Source organism: Sphaerodactylus townsendi, linkage group LG11, assembly GCF_021028975.2.
Source record: "Sphaerodactylus townsendi isolate TG3544 linkage group LG11, MPM_Stown_v2.3, whole genome shotgun sequence".
In the NCBI taxonomy this organism is placed as follows: Eukaryota; Metazoa; Chordata; class Lepidosauria; order Squamata; family Sphaerodactylidae; genus Sphaerodactylus; species Sphaerodactylus townsendi.
The window spans coordinates 34,681,693-34,700,526 of NC_059435.1; the positions used below are offsets into that span (position 1 = coordinate 34,681,693).

The window sequence follows — 18,834 nt, forward strand, 5'->3', positions numbered from 1 at the left end:
GTATTGTTCCTGCCTTGACGTTCTGACCTGCCAAGTTTTTCTGTGCCGAAAGTTTGAGCCAGAAATGCAAATGGCAAAGATGGGGGGGAGGGGCAGTGGTGGAATTCAAATAATTTAACAGCTGGTTGTTTACAAGCACAATTTTAACAACTGGTTCTGCCGAAGTGGTGTGAACCGGCTGAATCCCACCACTGAGAAGGGGTGACTGATCACATTAAGCAGAGGTGGACATCCTCTGCTGAACCACAGTGACAACAATTCATCTGCTGGAGAAGGGGGAAGATTTACGGGGGGGAAGGACAGAGAGGAGAAGAGGTGAGCGTGAAAGAAATCACGGCTTCCACACTGTCTGCATAAAAGGGCTCCCTCTTGCTCTCCTAAATGGAGTATTTCACTGCAGCCGTTGCAGAAGGGCTGCTGCCCCCCCCCCCACTCACACGCTTTTCTCCCATCCTGCCTCGAAAAGGCAGACTGCTCTTCGTTCCCCCTTCCCCCCTTTCTCTTTCTAAATCCACGGTTTCTCCCTCCATGAAAATGAATGGGGGAGAATGACGCCATTTGAGTGACACAATCAGCGGCAAAACTGATCCGGTACATGAGATCCCAGGTTCACCCAGGTGCAATTTTGCTATGAAAAATGGCCTTAGATGAAACAAGCTCAAGACATGATGTTTCTGACATGTGTCACATTGACACTGTGATCCCTTGACAGCAAACACAACTGATGAAGGAAAGTAGTGCATGTTTTTTTCTCAATGGCTGTTTCCGCACGAATGCGATGCAGCTGTGCCCCCTGTGCGAATGGCGGCCTGGAGATGGCGTTTTTGCCGTCTCCAGGCCGCCATTAAATGCCCGTGCGGAAACGGCCAATGCTTGCAGTTGTCAGGGCAGGGAAAAGAATAAGGATGAAGGGTCCCATCTACCTTGCTGGGAGGAGGGGGGATTAACTACCACCCTTAAATTGCCGCCATGGATAGGGATGGCAGTTCTCATGGAGTGATAACTCTATGATTTCTGACCTGGGGGGTGGGAGGAAGAGATGCAATTCAAGGATGGGAAAAAAAGCCAGAGTGATAGGAGCAACTCAGGCTACATTATCACAACTTCCGGGGGGGGGGGGAATAGCTAAGTCCCCACTGCAACTGCCAGGAATCCACTGCCCAAGTCTGCCTCTACAGGCCCCAGCATAGGCCCAGAAAAAGTTGTCGCCGCACAAGTGCCATCAAGCTAAAGTTGCTGTTGCAGGTCAACGTCACAGATTGCTGTTGCAGTTAGATATTGACCTGCCATCAAAAGCCACCAAATATTCATTGCTGCTGCTGTTTCCCCTGCTGTTTTTCTTTGTCCTGTTGGTTTCTGCTGTGACCTTCTTCAGCTGAAGCTGGAGCCAACTGAGACCAGAAAAAGACCTGGCAAATAAGGGAGTGGCAGGCTCAGTGAGGATCCCTTTTTCCAGGTCCTCCTGCAATTTCCACACCCCGCCCCCAGCCAGGCCTGGATACCTGACTGCCTGACCCAGGCTGCTTAAGCTAGCCACCTGGCTCCCTGTTGCAATTCACAGAGCCAAGTGGAAGAAGGGGAAAAAACCATTCCCTTGGCTTGTTCTTTGCCCTGCAACTGCAAAGGTGGCCCCAGGTAAATGCCGGTCCATCACATAAATAGACTTATTAAAGAATAGGTATAGGAAATCACTAGATAATCTGTTCTGGTTCATATCAGACCTGGCCCCACTTGTGTGTTTAACTGGTTGTGTTTTTGTATTGCATTTTAAGGTTATTAGGCTTAGCCTGATATGGAACATTGAAGATATGATGCTCATTGGTATATGAAAATCAGCATGCTACTTTCTTTGTATTTTCCTGATTCAACAATTGGCATACGAGTATGTTTTCTATGGTTATTATTCCCACATTCCCAATTTAGACATTCAATACTACTCATTAAAAATTATAAAGCCAATGCAATATTTGCTACAATTTTGTAATGAATATCTGATTTATGTGGTACTTTATTTTATTTATATGTTATATATTCATATAAATATATTTGTATACTTATTTTATATTTAAACATGTCACCCAGAGAATTCTAAGACTTGCATGCTACTGATGAAATGCAGATTTTTGTGATATTGTGATAACAAATAACAAAACTCTTGTTTTTGAGTTCTGTCTGTGGACCAGCATAGTACTTGAACAAATGACATTTCTCAGTTTTTCAGGATAAGTTGTTCACTACAGCCCTTTGGGTTTAGTTTTTCTGGTACACTGAGGCTGATATTTATTCTTGAGCCAGCATTAACTTTCTTTGGGATTCCTCTACACAACCTACACAGGTCAATAATATAGAAACAAGGTACCTTGGGGAAAATGGTTGCCACACAGTAGTCTGAACAATATGAAGAAACACATATTTGGCAGCAACTAAAGAAAGAGACCATTAGCTACCATAGAGATAGAAACAGACTAGAGACACATACTGTAACTTAATTTCTTATTCACACTAAGAACAAATTAGTTTTTCACTCTCACTTCCAATGTAACATATATAGGATCTCATATTGACAGGCATGCAGATATTAAATAAATAAAATAAATAAAATTACTAGTATTGCTAGAGAGTTAGTCTATGTGTTACTACATATTAGTCACTTTTAGGGAAGAAAGAGAGCTCGAACCCAGTTCTCCAGGGTACAATTTCCATATATCACCAACTTGACTTTCTTGCATTAAATACCAAGGAACTACTAGGCTAAATAAATAAATAAAACCCTTAATCATTCCCAGTTTTTGCAGGCTGTCTTGTTATTGTCACTCTTCTACCTAGAAACAACAACAATCTCACATGCTCTAAAAATCTTTGGGTCTGTTGTTTCAACCCTGTATTAACAAGGCTGTTCCCCTTTGTATAACAAGCCATTGCTCACTTCATTAAGGAGCATCTTTCCAGTGAAGACAAGCTACATTTTTGACTGATCATTCACACCTAAAGGATCAGTTACATCTTTTGTCAAACCTGTTTACTCTTTCACACTGTGCTGAAGTCATTAAGAAGGAACATTGAGCAGGGCTGGTTATTTATCCTTCTCCTCTTGACCTCCTAGAGAATTAATCCTAAACTTCCCATTTAATTATATGAACAAAGGCACACTGTAGACTGCAGCCAATTGCACAGAGTAGTAGTTAAAACAGAACGCCTTTGAATGATGAAGTTCAGTGCAATGAACTTCTTTTCTCCACCCAAATTTTTCAAATGAACTATGAGGTTAGCAACATGCAACTAAAACTGCTGAAGTCCTTGTAAACAACATGAACAGATTATACATTCAGGTTTTAAAGAGAAAAAAAACAGAAATAAACCTAGGGCTGCAATCTGATGCCCACTCAATGGAGAGGAAGGCCAGATGGACAGAGGGCTAGCCATGACTATGGGAAAAAGTGCTCACAGTTTGAGAATCAATGTATTGTCGAAGGCTTTCACGTCCGGAATCACTGGGGTGCTGTGTGGTTTCCGGGCTGAATGGCCGTGTTCTAGCAGCATTCTCTCCTGACGTTTCGCCTGCATCTGTGGCTGGCATTTTCATATCCTCTGAAGATGCCAGCCACAGATGCAGGCGAGATGTCAGGAGAGAATGCTGCTAGAACACGGCCATACAGCCCGGAAACCACACAGCACCCCAGTTTGAGAATCATTTGTCAATTTTTATATTTGATTTTTCTAGAATTAATTTTGAAAAGTACGATTATTATAAAAGGAGGAGTGGGAATTCCTGCAAGTTTCATCCAAAACCGGACAATTCACGTGTTTTGTTTTTCGTACAAATACATACTTAGAAATGGTAAGGATTGCTTTCATATGAAAGAAAACCTTTTGTAGTAACTGGGCCTTGTCATTCAATTGCCTTGGGCAGATAAAGATCTATTTTATATCAAGGGCAAACATACTATGAAATTGCTAAAATTCTGTGATTATCAAGCGAAAGATGGTGGCGTGATCATTATCATAATTATTTTATAAAATATGGACATTGGCATGGGGGGCACGGTTTTCATCAGGTCAGATCAGGAGCGAGGTGCAGTTTGTACCTGGACAGGTGCCTGGACTAGTGAGTGTGCAGTGAGTTGGGCTAGGTGCCTGGACTGGACAGCGGGCTTGCCAGGTCAGGTCAGGTCAGAAGCGGAGGGAGGGGTTGCCTCAGCTTGCCTGATAAGTCCTCTCAAGGGGTCAAATCTGGGCTGCATGTTTAACACCCCTGCTCTAGCCTTCTGGGGGTTAATTCTTTTTTAAAAACCCTTTATTTAAAAAGAAGTCTCTTTCATCATGACTTTTAAAATTCCTGGCATTTGTTTTCTATGTTAGAACGTTTTTTTATGGCTTCTAACATGGCTTTATCATCTCCTAGATGGATTCTGTATGGGCCAAAAATGGACCATTGGATACTTACAGGGAAGGGTCCTTCTCCTGGGGGACCGGAGGGGTACGAAATCACCCATCCAAGATTGTCTCCGCCTCCAGGAGAACAGCAGTATGAAAACAGTGTAAACCCTTTTACAAAGTTTTAAACCATTTTACACCTTCACACCACTGATTTTGACTCATGCGGAATCCATACTAGACTTTCCCCAGTCATTACAGAAATTCTCCCCAGTCATTATTGGGGTTATTTATTAACTCATGTGTACATAAACAAAAAAAAATCACAATATGTTGTTTCAAATGCCATTATTTTTTGGAGGCAACAGTTTCTATATTTTAAAAAAACCCTAAAAGATATATACTTGCCTTTTTTTAATTAACTTCTGGCCCCAAACACACCTTAATATATTGGAGGAATATATCTTAAGAGACAGAGACAATGTAGAGGAACAATATGGGGGAGGGGGATAATGAAGCCACATTGAGTTTATATATAGAGAGAGGAAGTGTTTTTTTTAAATATTCATTAGGCTACCTTACACTGTAGCAGAATGGAAAGTGAATTATCCATGAATGGAAGCTATCTACAGAACTCTAAACTATCTGCTTTTAGTGATGTTGTTATTGGACATGTCACATTGCATTACATTTCCAACATGTCATGCTGTGCCCAAGTCACACTGCAACATGATGTAGAAGGACATAAAGCACAGCAGTGTATCAGGATACAATAAAAAGAGGATACAATTTTGATTGACTGATTCTAGGATTTCAGCAACAGCACATCCTCATAGAATAAAAATATGAAGCAGATTGTGGCTAAAGATAGTTTAGGGGCCTTAACATATCTTTTGCATATTACATAGGAAATCACGGAAACACCTGTGCACGTTCCACTAGACCCCTGCATATGGTAGAAAATTCTGTAGCATATCTATGCTGGCAGGTTTATTGAGTTTCACTGTTTTCTGTGGAAGAAATGAGAGTGTATTTTCAAACCAAATCAACACAGACATGGCAAACAAACTCAACAAGCAGGATAAGATCAATTGGAGGAGGCAAGCTTCAGAGAAGCTTATCAGATAGTTCTGATCTTCTCATTGAGCAAGTCATCATAAATCCCAATAAACACCAGGCTGAAACTGCTAAAAACTTCACATTTTTTAAAAAACTGGGAGAACTATTTCTAGCTGCTCTACTTGTTTTGTATTGTATTGTGGAGCAGCATGAGACTGGTTTAAGAGTTGAACACTAGAATATATTTTCATTTTTAATGTCTCTTATTTCTATTACTTCTTGTTCTTTACACCTATTTAATGGAGGAGCAATAAAAATGAGAAATGACCAGTTCATATTCTCCAGAACTTGAACAGATTTATGCAAAGTTATTATCCCAACACAAGTACTTATGAGACCTTCTTCCAATCTGAACTTACATTTGAAAAGTGACTTTTGATCCAGACAATAAAAACGCTCTTATAGGTCAAAGATTTGGAGAAAAAAGTGTCTTCAGGAATGACCAATTCCTTGAATGCAGAGAACCATGGTGATTCAAAGTCATGGACAAAGTTATCAGAGAACAGGATATAAATCAAGTATTTGGCAAGGTTCCACCATTCTTGTCACAACTCTCCATTCTCTGAAGTATGTATAATTAGTCCCTGCCACCACTAGACCCATTATTTATAATAAGCATTTGGAAGGCCTGAAATATAGTCAGTGATTTACTATCTTCATAAAGCAATGCCCACTTGCCTGTGTGACAGCCTGCACCAAGGAATTGCCTATAAACTGAATATACCAAATATAGACATTCAATTTAAAAGTTACTATTTTAGAATGTGAGTATACATTACAGTGCTGGTACTAAGACTCCAGTGATACTTTGCCAAGAGAAATCCTATTTCTTGAAGATAGGGAACAGCTTCCTTCAGCCCTGTAGCTTCACTGGAATGCCAGTACAGTTGCCCCTGCTGTCCTAAGCTAAAACTCCAACTGAGTGCATGTGTGCGCACACTTTCATGTGTCTATTAAAAGGAGAAAGGCAAACTATAGAATAAAAGGGAAAATGAGAGTGCAAAATCTCTACAGTTTGTTCTCAATTTCCCTGCATCATTCAGTCTGCGTTCCTCAACCATTTCTCCCATTCTACACCTCTCTATGAAGTCTTGTCAAAGCTAAATATTCAGTCCTTTCTACACCATTCTGTGGCATGCAAATTTTTAACATAGTTGATAATGGCCTGTTATAAGGAATAAATTAAAAATATGGTCATGGGTATGGTGCAAGTGAAGTAAAAATTCTATTTTATTACTCGGCTAAAAATTCCCTATATGTTTCATCGACAGACTTCTTCAGAGGGACTGTTAATCTTGCAGTATTTCTTCAACGAGAGCACAAGATCAGTCACTTGCTATTGGTTTGCATTTGTATAAAACTGATAGATTGAAGAAGACTGTTGGTGAAATAAGTAGAGAATTTTTAGCTGAGTGTATGCCCACACAAACAACCAAATCACACTTTTTTTGGACCATCAGCCCTGGCCTTATTTTTTTTATCTTTTACTGACTGGTGCAGCACTTTTATTTACTACAAGGAACATAAAGAAGATTTCTCATTGCTTTCAGATGCAAATGGTAAAGTGCAGAGTCCAAAGTCCAAGGGAGAGGGGGGGTGCACAATGCACTGGGTGCGCGCCCCTGTGGGGGAGTAGCAAGGGTGTGGCAGGGTAGGGGCATTCCGGGCCGGGGCGGAGGATGCACTGGTACACCGGGTGCTTTTTACCCTTGCTACACCTCTGGGAAGAAATTTTGGCAGACAGATGGCAAACAAGCATGCAAAATTCAGGGAAGGTGAAGGTCGCTGAACAATTGGCATTAAAGGAGATCCTGGTTGTGTCTCAGTGACAGAAAGTCAATGCTGAGTAGCACCTGCCATCCAGGAGGATTACAGCAGCTAGTACCACCAAACCTCCAATGTCACCGAAAGATCCCAGCTTCAGCGGGGTGGATCCAAACATCTTCCAAGTAGTCTTCCTCTTGCCTAAGGAGCTTTATCCCAGCTCAAGTGGCTCTACCCCCAACATAAGCACCCAGAGGCATATCAGGGGGAAATGGTGCCCAGGGACAAAACCTGCTCTGGGTGGCCCACCCCACCCCCATGCCCCCATGCTTGGAGGAGGAGGTCGGGGTGCAGCTTGGATGGATACCGCAGTGGCAGGCCAGCTCCTGAGCTGGCCTGCTGCTGCGGTGCCTGACCAAGCCCCCCTGCCTCCCTGCAGGCCGCCTCCTGTCCTCCCCAGGCTCTGGATAAGAGAGAAGCCAGCCCTCAGGGAGGCAGGAGGCAGGGCACCACAGCAGACGCTGGTGGGGAGAGGCCTCCCGGCTGCACGGCTGGGCCTGGCCTTGGGCACCAGCAAGTGGTGCCCCAGCACGGGGGGAGTTGCTGGGTGCTGGGCAAGTCGCCATGCTGCGGGAAAGGCCAGGCACGGGGACCCACCCAGAGCCCCCCACCCCCACATGACCAAAAAGTGTGTGCCCTGGGACATGGGCTACCCCATGTCCCTTTGGGTGGTACACCACCTGAAGCACCACTTAAGCCGGTGGAAAGTTTCAAATGTGAGCCCAAAAGGAAAGGTGGAGTATAAATTATAAATAAATAAACATTGCTTGGTAAAGTGGTAGAACAGAGTAGAACAGGATACACTCCAGTATCTGTTAGGTGGCACTCTTGAGTCACTTCTTGGAGCCGCCCACCTCTGTCATGCTGGACTTGCCCAGTTGCTATGCAGTGAGTATTGCAATACCTACAGCAATCAAACTAAGAGCATACAAGCTTCTGTAGGCAAACACAATTGTCCTTCCCCTGCTCCCTTTGCTACAGACTTTCAGCCATTTTTTTAAATATTTTGGGGTAAATACAGTATTTTCTTCTACATTTTGGTTGAGACTTTGTTTAAGCCACCAAGAGAGAGCAGGCCATATCAGAATGCAGTGAGCACTCAGGAAGCCATTTAAAGAACTGACAAACTGTATCTATCTTTTCTATTATGTTCTACCCTGCCTGATGTTATCCTTCAAGTGTAGCACATCAATTGCTGGATGCTTTCTTCATTAGATAGAGAAATGCATTACTAGTTTGACTTTTGGATGATACATTACCCGAATGCATCATTAGAATGGCATGTCACATCAGCGATGCATTATTGTGAAACATTATTAGAGCAATAGCTCACTCGATGCCAAATCCTACAAGATATCAAGGTTCTCTTAGGGATGGGAAGGGACACGTTTACAGTGCCAAAGCTTTTGCAAGAATTTACCAGTGGGATGAATGCTGCTGAAGGACAACGAGGTCTAAAAACAATCAACACAAAATGCAACATAAATCCCATTTTACATTGATGTAAGTGAATAGCTGTCTTTCATTTCTTCCGCAGTTGAGGAGAGGGGTGATAAATTGCATTCAGCAACCTAATTATGATGGAGTAATTTTGACCCAGTTGCTGATACTGACTACCTTGGTTAAGTTCATCTTTACAAAAAAAGGATGAGTGACCATGTGCAAAATACCTTTTGCTTTTCAATAATAAAGTCCTGTCAAACCCTCACCTCCTCCAAAATCTAGGATGAGGACTACAGAGGGCATACTGTTTGGACGTGAATAACCTCCAGAGCTTTTCATCACAGAATATGACTTCCCTGTTCTTTCTGACTGGGCTCACAGGACTGCAGCTGCCCGAAATCTCGGCTTGGTAATGCATGTCTTCCTCTGACTCCCAAGGGTGCCAGCAGAGGTGTACTGGGGGAAAATAGTGCTTGGAGACATCTATTCTCTGGATGCTCCCCCTACTATGCCTGGGGTGGAGCCCACCCCCACCCCCGAGCTCTGCCTCCTCCCGACTGCCGGCTCCGAGCCAGCAGCTGGCAGTCACTTCTGCCCTCCTCTCTGGGGAGGACAGAAGCAACTGGAAGGCTCCATACTGGAGCCTTAGCTTTTATAAGCTTGGGGGTGTGGCCACGCCCCCGACTGCCAGCTGCCGGCTCAGAGGGGACTGCCAGCTGCCGGCTCGGACAAGGCTTGGGGGGAGCCAGCAACTGGAGGGCGAGGCTTTGGGGGTTCTCTGGCTTCCTTGGCCCTGCCCATGTCGATAATGACATGGGAGGGATCAAGGGCACTAGAAGATGACAAGGCAGCAGGACTTCCTGATGCCTTGCCATCTTCCTGGTCACATGGGGGGTCGATTTTGCACCCCCCATGTGACCAGATCAGTGGTGCCCAGGGACAGAGGGTACCTCCTGTCCCTATACAAATACACCACTGGGTGCCAGTTACAACCTAGATGACCTCTGACTGCTTCTACATGTTAATGAACGGGCATCTCAAGTCCCTTCTCACTGGAGCCCCGGGAGGTCATAAGAACCCCCTATATCTGCACTGTAGAACAAAAAGTAAAAAAAGATTAATAAAGGAAGTCTTAACTCCCCTACCTCGCATTCCAGAACAAGAGATTCAAATAAAACTGAGCTAAGTAGGAATGCAAAAAGGCAGAATTTTGACAAGCATAGAGAGGCTTTCCCTCATTATACACATACATCTACCTAACTGTTAAAATGGGATAAGTTTCTTGAATTCAAGTATGAAAATCTGGTATATTTTCACTTCAGTAAATCTGGTATATTTCCACTTCAGTAGTAAAGCAGTAATAGGCGTCCTGTTCATATCAGCCTCACCTGTTGGTTTGAGTCCTCTGTGTCTTCACAGTACTATCAGCTCTATGTGAATGTTAACCTTTTAAGGAATTATTAAAAATAAATCATCAGCAAAATATAAGATGAAGTTAAAAAGAAAAGTATACAGGTTTTTTTTTCTGAAAGAGGAAGGCATGGTGGGCAGACATGCTCGAGTACTATGTTCATCTCAGTCTTTATTGCTTCCTCCCCATTAACAAGAAAGCTCAAGCTGTTCTAAACTTTTCAGAAAGAAAAGCTTCCACTTCAACATTATTGCCTTTCATCCAGCTGTTTAGAGGCCTCTCAACCTGCCACACAGCTGGATGAAACATTATTACTACTATCACTGAGTCTGTAGCTTTAGTTTTGCAAAACTAAGATCACTCTATACTGGCCAGATTTAGCCTGCTTTTCTGTTTCCAATGGAAATTTCAGTAGCCTAGAATCTAGGTCCATTTATACATGCACTAGAACCATGGTGGCAAACCTTTGGCACTCCAGATGTTATGGACTACAATTCCCATCAGCCCCTGCCAGCATGGCCAAAGGTTCGCCACCACTGCACTAGAAGAAGAATAAGAGTTGGATTTATATCCCCCTTTCTCTCCTGCAAAGAGACTCAAAGGGGCTTACAAACTCCTTTCCCTTCCCCCCTCACAGCAAACATCATGTGAGGCAGGTGGGGCTGAGAGAGTTCAGAAGAACTGTGACTATCCCATGGTCACCCAGCTGAATTCCCCAGATAAGCCTCCACAGGACAGGTAATGAAGAAGCAAATATAATTTATCTACAAAGATTTCCGAAGAACTCTGGATCTGCTGGCAGGGAAAAAATATGTGCCAATGGATCTGTTGATGACTAAACACTTCATTGTGTTCATGCAAGTGTAGTTCAGCTGTTGACAACAGCTGAAGACTATGGCCTGAAACAGGTAAGTGCAACTTTATTTTCTCGCTCTTTCCCCTTCCTGTAACCTTTGAACCTTTTTCATTAATTTCTCACTTTGGATTTTCACACTTGTGTCTAGTCAGTAATTAGTACTTTAGGACTGAATTGTACTCCACAATATACCAGAACAGATTTTTTCTGGTATACCTTAAATGGGGAGGGGTGGGGAAGATTTTGTATGTCCTCAGCTTCTCCCAATAAAAATTTATATGGGACACAGTTACTCTTGGATTCTACACTGGCTCTCTCTTCTGGTTTTGAAAAGTAAAATTCATCTGACTCTGAATCTCTTTGTATCAGGGGGAAATGACATTTGAGGGCACTGCTGCAGTACAATAAAAGTGGATTTAATTTTGTGAGCATATAAAAACAATGACTCAGTGGTCATAAAATCCACATGGTTGTATCTATAGTTTCTTGCACTGCAGCTCCTTATCCAATAATAACAAGATGATCCATGGCTTGAAAGAAATGTATTCTGTAAGAATCTACAATCAGTGACATTACTGCAACAAAAATCTGTTTAGCATGAGGGCAAGGCTCTCTTTTCAAGTGTTTGTAACAGATGTTCATTTCAATTGGTGTGCAGATATCAACATGCTTACAATCCTGTGTAAACTGGAACAGCAGATGTACCTTTTATATTTCCATTATGAATAGATATCTTTGCATAGCTAATTAGGTAATTATATCTCTTACTCATTAAAGTTCCTATTGAAGCAGGACATTATAATTTTACAGATAACAAACCCTTGATCTCATAGCCACTAAATTAATATGTAGTCAAATACTGTGAATTTCCTACACATTACTCCTATGTTCTTGGTGCATCACTCTGATTTGTAGGGACAACCGGCCTTTTTAGGTTCCCCTCAGATATGATGCTTCAATATGCCTATATAAAAGAACGTACGTTTCTGACTATGCCTTATCTGCTAAATGGTAAGCACTTCTATGGATAAAAATGCATGAAGTCCATGGAGGAATGGTCACATACATGAAATTTTATAATTTATTTTAAAGACTGTACATAAAGAAAATCAAACACATATGACTATCACTTCTGACAACCTACATGCAATCTCCATGGCATTTACTACACAGAAAAGTGGTCCATATAAAAACCTATATCAATTACAGAGCCATTAAGAAAATAAAGCTCCTGTTTTCTTACAGGTTCAACAAAAGTGTATGAAGAATTCAGGGAGTTCTTTCATTATCTAATCTAACTCATAAATATCAAAGATGTCTAATCCAGTTAGCAGCGTAAGCGTTTATACTTTTACTTAAGAGATTATCCATCTGATGACTGCTTGCTTCTCGTTGAGAACTTGACCCTCACTTACCACATACTCAACTTCCAATATTTCTTATTTCCTTTAAACATCAGGGATCTTTCCAGTGGTGGGATTTAAATGATCTAACAACCAGTTCCAGTTGTGGGAATTCAAATAATTTAACAACTTGTTGTTTACAAGAACCATTTTAACAACTGGTTCTGCTGAAGTGGTGCAAACCTGCTGAATCCCACCACTGGATATTTCTAGAAAAGGTACACATATCCAACAGTACTGTTTCCCCCCCACTTGGATAAGAAAGACAACCAAAGCTTCCTTCTGCCAGTTTTAAAGGGCTGACACATCATGCGGTTATTTTGTTGCCTGATGAAAGAGTGCTATCACACCACAAAAGCAGTTACAGGAATGAAGTAATATCCATGAGGCTATTTTATTTTCTGTTTGTCAGAAGCATTCTTGTGACTGAAAATTATAATACAGGAATTGCCCTGAATAAATCATTTGTCATTCAGTGAGCTGTTAAGTCCCAGTACATACATTTCAAATGCTAAATAGCTCTGAAAAACAGATTCCTCAGGGACTACACCATCTTTTGCTTAGATCTATGGGTAGTGTGTATGGTCACTAGACCCCAAAATCTGAACTACAGCCTTTCAAGCTTTCACAAAATAAACTTCTGATAATTAATTTTGAAACCATTATATTTATGGACTCAAATACATGGCATTTACTTTACAAGACAAATCACTGACCATGAATTCTGGGATCAAAGCATGTTGTTTTCCTTTTTCCTTTTTGGCATCCAGTGCTAGGGATCAATAATTCTAAGGATTCAGAACAAGTAGACACAAATATTCATACTCAATATTAAATGACTCACCTTATGTTCACGTTGAAATTGAATTTACATACTGGTGCTCTGTGGGTACATGATATATGTTTGAAGACATTTTAATAGTTGTTCGCTTTAGGCGCCTTTCCCATTGTATATAATCCTAAAGATTTAATTTTAAAGGAATTGAAAAAAGAATTTAAAAATGTATAAAAGTTACCTTGTGGGGAGGAATGAAGCATGTATTTGCTTCAGGGAGTTTACAGTGACAGGATTTATCACAAGTTTTTTGAACCAGATAATTATGTTTGATAGCACATCTGGCAGCATCATAAAACTTGAAATCTTAAGCTATTACACAGGATTACTTTTGTAAATCATTTATGAATATTACCAACGTAAGCCTATTCAGTGATAGAGGAGTGGTGAAGTGCAGGACTCAAGGACAAAGATAAGAGCAACTCCTTGTTAAGCCTCAACTGACAGTGTGACTATTTTGTCAGTTGAAATTTGAGATTGCTATGCCTATCAAAAAATCTGCAATAGCCTGACCCTGTAGACAAGTAGCTGGTATCCAGGCATAAAGCCTCTTGAGAATTCAGCAATAACCATCAGGGTAATCAAACTAGGGGCTCGCCATACATCAGAACGTCCTCCCATGATGTGGACCAATCATTCAGTTAGAAGCTGAAGCCTGTATGTGCATGCAGGTAGCATTTCAAGAACTATTTTTTAAATCACAGTCCAGCTCACACCAGTATTTAAAGATTTCCAAAGATATTCAAATATTTTATTGGGTCATGGGCGGGGGGAGATGCAACATGGGAGCAGCTATTAAATTATTCACTATTTAGTATTTGGCACTTCTTTTGAGGTACCTCTTTGTATTACCGCCAAAACCTTTAAAAACTATTTTTCAACTACGTTCAGGTGTTTCCAATGCTGCCATTCACTTAGAGGCAAGTGTACCCCTGTACAGACATAATGTGCCCATTAACACCTGGAAAATGCCCTACAGATGCAGCCAAGTGAATTTCCCTTGGCAGGAAAATCAGTTGAGAAAGTGCTGTCTTTCATGGCCACACATCTTATTTCTGATAAATGAAACACATACAGAAGGATTACCTCAGTGTCCTGGGATCTCTACAAGGGAAAAAGAGAACCATGAAATATAGTGGGCCAAGCCTTATTAGAGCTTTTAAAGTAATAAAAAATGCTCTAAGATAACCTGTGTAAATGAAACATTATTCCTAGTGTCCAGTTCCTAGCAACAATCTGGCAGCCATATTCCTGAACTGGCTGTATTTTTCAAACACTCTTCCAAATCAACCCCTTGTAGACATACTACAGTAATTTAGTCTGGGTGTTATTAGGACATAAATACCCCCGGTGCCCCTTGGTGAGTCACGTGGGGGGGGGGCAGAAAATCGCCTCTCACACTTATGACCCACCCACCACACACCCCCGGCAGGCTTCGGCTGGTTGGGCTGAGCAAGAGGGGGCAGGCCAACCTGGAGCCTGGAGCCTGAGTTGCATAGAGCAGCCAGCCAGCCAGCCCCCCCCCCCCGCAGCTGGAGCCTGGGCTGCACAGAGCAGCCAGCCAGGCCCCGTTCCCCAACTGGAGCCTGGGCTGCATGTCGGCTGGAGCCTGAGCTGCATGATGCTGGCTCAGGTAAGTGGGTGCAGGGGGCGTAGCTACCATGGGATATGGGTGCAGGGGGTGCATAGCTACCACAGGGCATGGGCGCACGAGGGGTGCATAGCTACCATGGGGCATGGAGGCACGGAGGCGTAGCTACCACAGGATACGGGGGGCACCATTTTGCCCCAGGAGCCATTTTGCTCTGCTACGCCTCTGGGGATAAGTAACCATGGCCAATTTCTTCCAATTAAGAAAATGTGTAGCGGATGAGCGAACTGGAGCTAAGGAGATTCATGAACTACCCCCCCACACACCCCGTCACTTCAACAGCTGTGGATCCTGGAACATCACCAAGCTGCAATGCTGGGTCTCCAAGATTAATGTAACCACAACCAACTAAGGCCAACTCCACCCCTAAGTCAATTGTCTTTCCAACCAACTTCTTTCATCTAGTAGAAGAAAAGTTGTTTTTTTTATATCCTGGTTTTGTCTACTTTTAAGTAGTCTCAAAATGGCTCAAAATCACCTTCCCTTTTCCTTCTCACAAGAGACATTTTGCGAGGTAAGTGGGGCTGAGAGAGTTCTAAGAGAACTGAGACTAGCCCAGAGTCACCCAGCAAGTTTCATGTGTAAAAGTAGGGAAACGAGCCACACTTAATCACTACGCCACACTGGCTCTATATTAATACCTCCAAATAGAATGAACTGCTCAAGGAGCATCAATAGACCTGTTGGCCTGGAGGGAGACGGGAAGAGGGAGTCACTTGAGGTTATCTTAACTGCATTTCCTTTACAGTCCAAAAACATTTGTGGTGCACCATCATGAATAATGCTAAACAGATGAAAAGGCTGATTAATATTATCCTTTATTTGGTTAGTGCTTGGCCAACCATCCCTCTGGAACAGTAACGTTCAATTTGTTGGCCCTGTTTTATTACTTTAATATTAATTTATAGTTCGCCTTTAATATTTCCTCCCACTGACCTTTATAACATGGTGACCAACCTCACAATTATTAAGCCTTTCTCTCTAATGTTAATCTGATACACAAATAGAAGTCAACTCGTAAGGTAGAGGTTAACAAATCAAACCTATTAGTATCATCAGTGGAACTGAAATGTCTGCCTCAGATCTCTTTCTGTAGACTACTTGTACCTGTAAAATTAATTCGCTCAAAATCATTTTATCTTTTTGAAGCAGAGGTGACCTGTGAGATGCCTTCTGTGATTTGTCTGAATGATCACTGGAATGAGCTCTCATAGGATTTTCACTTCTGTGTGGAATTCCAGTCAGATCCCTCGCATCAAGAGGCAGATGTTGATTCATTTTTGTACATTCTTTGTAGAGGCTCTCAATTTGTGCAACAGCCTGCTTAAGGACATCAGGAAGGCTTCCTCAGAACCAGAATTTTGTCAAAATGCAAAGAGAGGGGGGGCATTCTTAACTAATCTGTAGTGGAGCAGAACAGTTCAGAAGTGCATCTTTACATGGGAGTGGGGAATAGATTCTACATTGCCTTGTATCTTTACAATACCACATTCTGCACTGTTTGTGCTATGCCAGCCTGGGGAGTTTGTTGTTCACTTTCAGTTTTGTATTCCTGGTCCTACTGCATTGGTACCGGCATTCCATTTTGTACTTCTAGTTGTAGTGCATCATTGAGTCAGTGTGGTATAGTGGTTAAGAGCAGGTGCACTCTAATCTGGAGAACTGGGTTTGATTCCCTGCTCTGCCACTTGAGCTGTGGAGGCTTATCTGGTAAAACAGGTTAGATTGTGCACTCCAGTACATGCCAGCTGGGTGGCCTTGGGCTAGTCACAGTTCTTCGGCGCTCTCTCAGATCCACCCACTTCACAGGGTGTTTGTTGAAGGAGGGGGAGGGAAAGGAGACTGTAAGCCCCTTTGAGTCTCCTTACAGGAGAGAAAGGGGGGATATAAATCCAAACTCTTCTTCTTCATTGGTACTTTTAATAGTATATCTTCATAGTGAATGTTCACACTGGAGAGAAGGTGGCACTGGATAGCCTGATCTCATCAAATCTCAGTACTTGGAAGGGAGACCATCTCTGAAGAGGAAGACAATTGCAAACAACCTTTGCTTTTCACTTGCCTTGAAAGCTCCTTGCTGGGATCACCATTAGTTGGCTGAGACTTAGCAGAACTGCAAACACACACATATTCACACAGGGAGTTCCGGTTCCGGCTGCTGTTCCATGCAATCGCTCCCTGATGAGCTCCTCCGCATTTTTAAGATAAGTTTTAAAAAGTTCTTTTACCTCACACACATATTCACATTATTGTTTACATTGTCACTCCTTGCTCTAATGCATTGTTCATTCATTGTCATGCACTGTACAATTACATTTTTTTCTCTTTCCATACTTTGTAATCTGCCTTGAGTCTCAGCAAGAAAGGCAGGCTATAAACAAGCAAAATAAATAAACAAATAAATTAAAACTTTAGATATCAGATGCCTAAGTTTATACAAAATGATAACACTAAAGATCAAGCAGTACACATTAGTCAACATGGCAGCCCAAAACAGAGTTACAGCCTTCTAGCCTACTTTCAATGAATTCAGAAGGATATAACTCTGTTTAGGATTGCACTGAAAGTCATCAGATAGATACACGGATAAATTTCGCTTGTGGGAGTAATGTATAAAGTAAATAACACATGAACAGAGCCCACACAATTAGTCAAAAGGTTTAACTCCTACATAAGTTCACACATACTAATCTCCCTGTTTTATTTCGACCGATAAACCTAGGCCCCTTCCGCACACACAAAATAATGTGTTTTCAAACCACTTTCACAACTGTTTGCAAGTGGATTTTGCCATTCCGCACAGCTTCAAAGAGCACTGAAAGCAGTTTGAAAGTGCATTATTCTGCATGTGCGGAATGAGCCCTAGATCCAAACAGAAGAAGCACAGCATAGCCTCTTGTTTCTTTATGTTGGCTCAATCAGCATAAGTGGGGCAATGTTCCATGTTCTAGTGCCTTTTAATCACCTAAATTGATAAAGTTAAGACATCCAAAATCAAGACCTCGTTCTGTCAGTCAGACTAGCTCAAACTACAAGGAATGAACAAAACAACTTAAGCTACTGAATTGGAAGTTATAAAAGCTCTTTCATGTTCTTTTGGAAGATGTAAACGCATACTGGAGATAACATTACATGTATTCTGATATGAAAAGAGTCTGAATCTACAACATAAAACCTCTTTAGAAGTCAGGCAGACATTTTTCTTTTATAATGGTAAAATGAAGGCAGCATTCAGTTACAAACCAATGTTGATCTTTCTTATTGTTGTTAAGAGGAATCAGCTACGTGCTACACTCCATCCAAGGAAAAGACAGGATGTGTAGAAAATGTTAACTTTTATTTGTTAAGAAAACACAAAATATGAACTAAAACACTTTCAGAAATCAAATCATGTCAGCAAGTCTGCTAACTGCCACCTCTGACACCTCCACTATCCAAAATACCGCTTAGTTCAGTCTTAAAAAGGGAGTACCATATACACTATCAAGCATAAAATGTACATCAGCTATTACTCCCCCCACCCCCCGACATCACACATGCAGTGGACAATTGGATAAACACACTGGTTTGGATCCAGTAACATCCACCAGTGCAAAACGGAAAAGGGAGTCCTCTTTGGCCACCAGAAGGGCTGAGAATCATGGGACCTGTGTGGAGAGAACATGTGGCCTAGAGGGAGTGGAGGGCAGACATAATAAAAATGGTTGGATCCAACTCATCAGTAATTAAAAAAATGTCAACTACAGTCAATGTAGAACAGCATTTCCTGTGGTTTTATGTCTAATGAGTTGCTCACCAGAGTATGAAACACTATTTCATCTTTATCATGGTTTTGCTGAGATCATAAAAGAAAACATGCCCTTTGAAACAAAGCCACCAACCTTTCAAGACATACATTTTTTATCAGTAAATTGTGTC

General features: G+C 41.9%; 1 protein-coding gene across 3 annotated transcripts in view; it reads right to left on the reverse strand.

The window, feature by feature from the left end:
• The window catches only part of RARB (retinoic acid receptor beta), a 400,206-nt gene that overhangs the window by 243,974 nt on the left and 137,398 nt on the right, over positions 1–18,834 (reverse strand). The gene's annotated exons all lie outside the window — the stretch shown is intronic.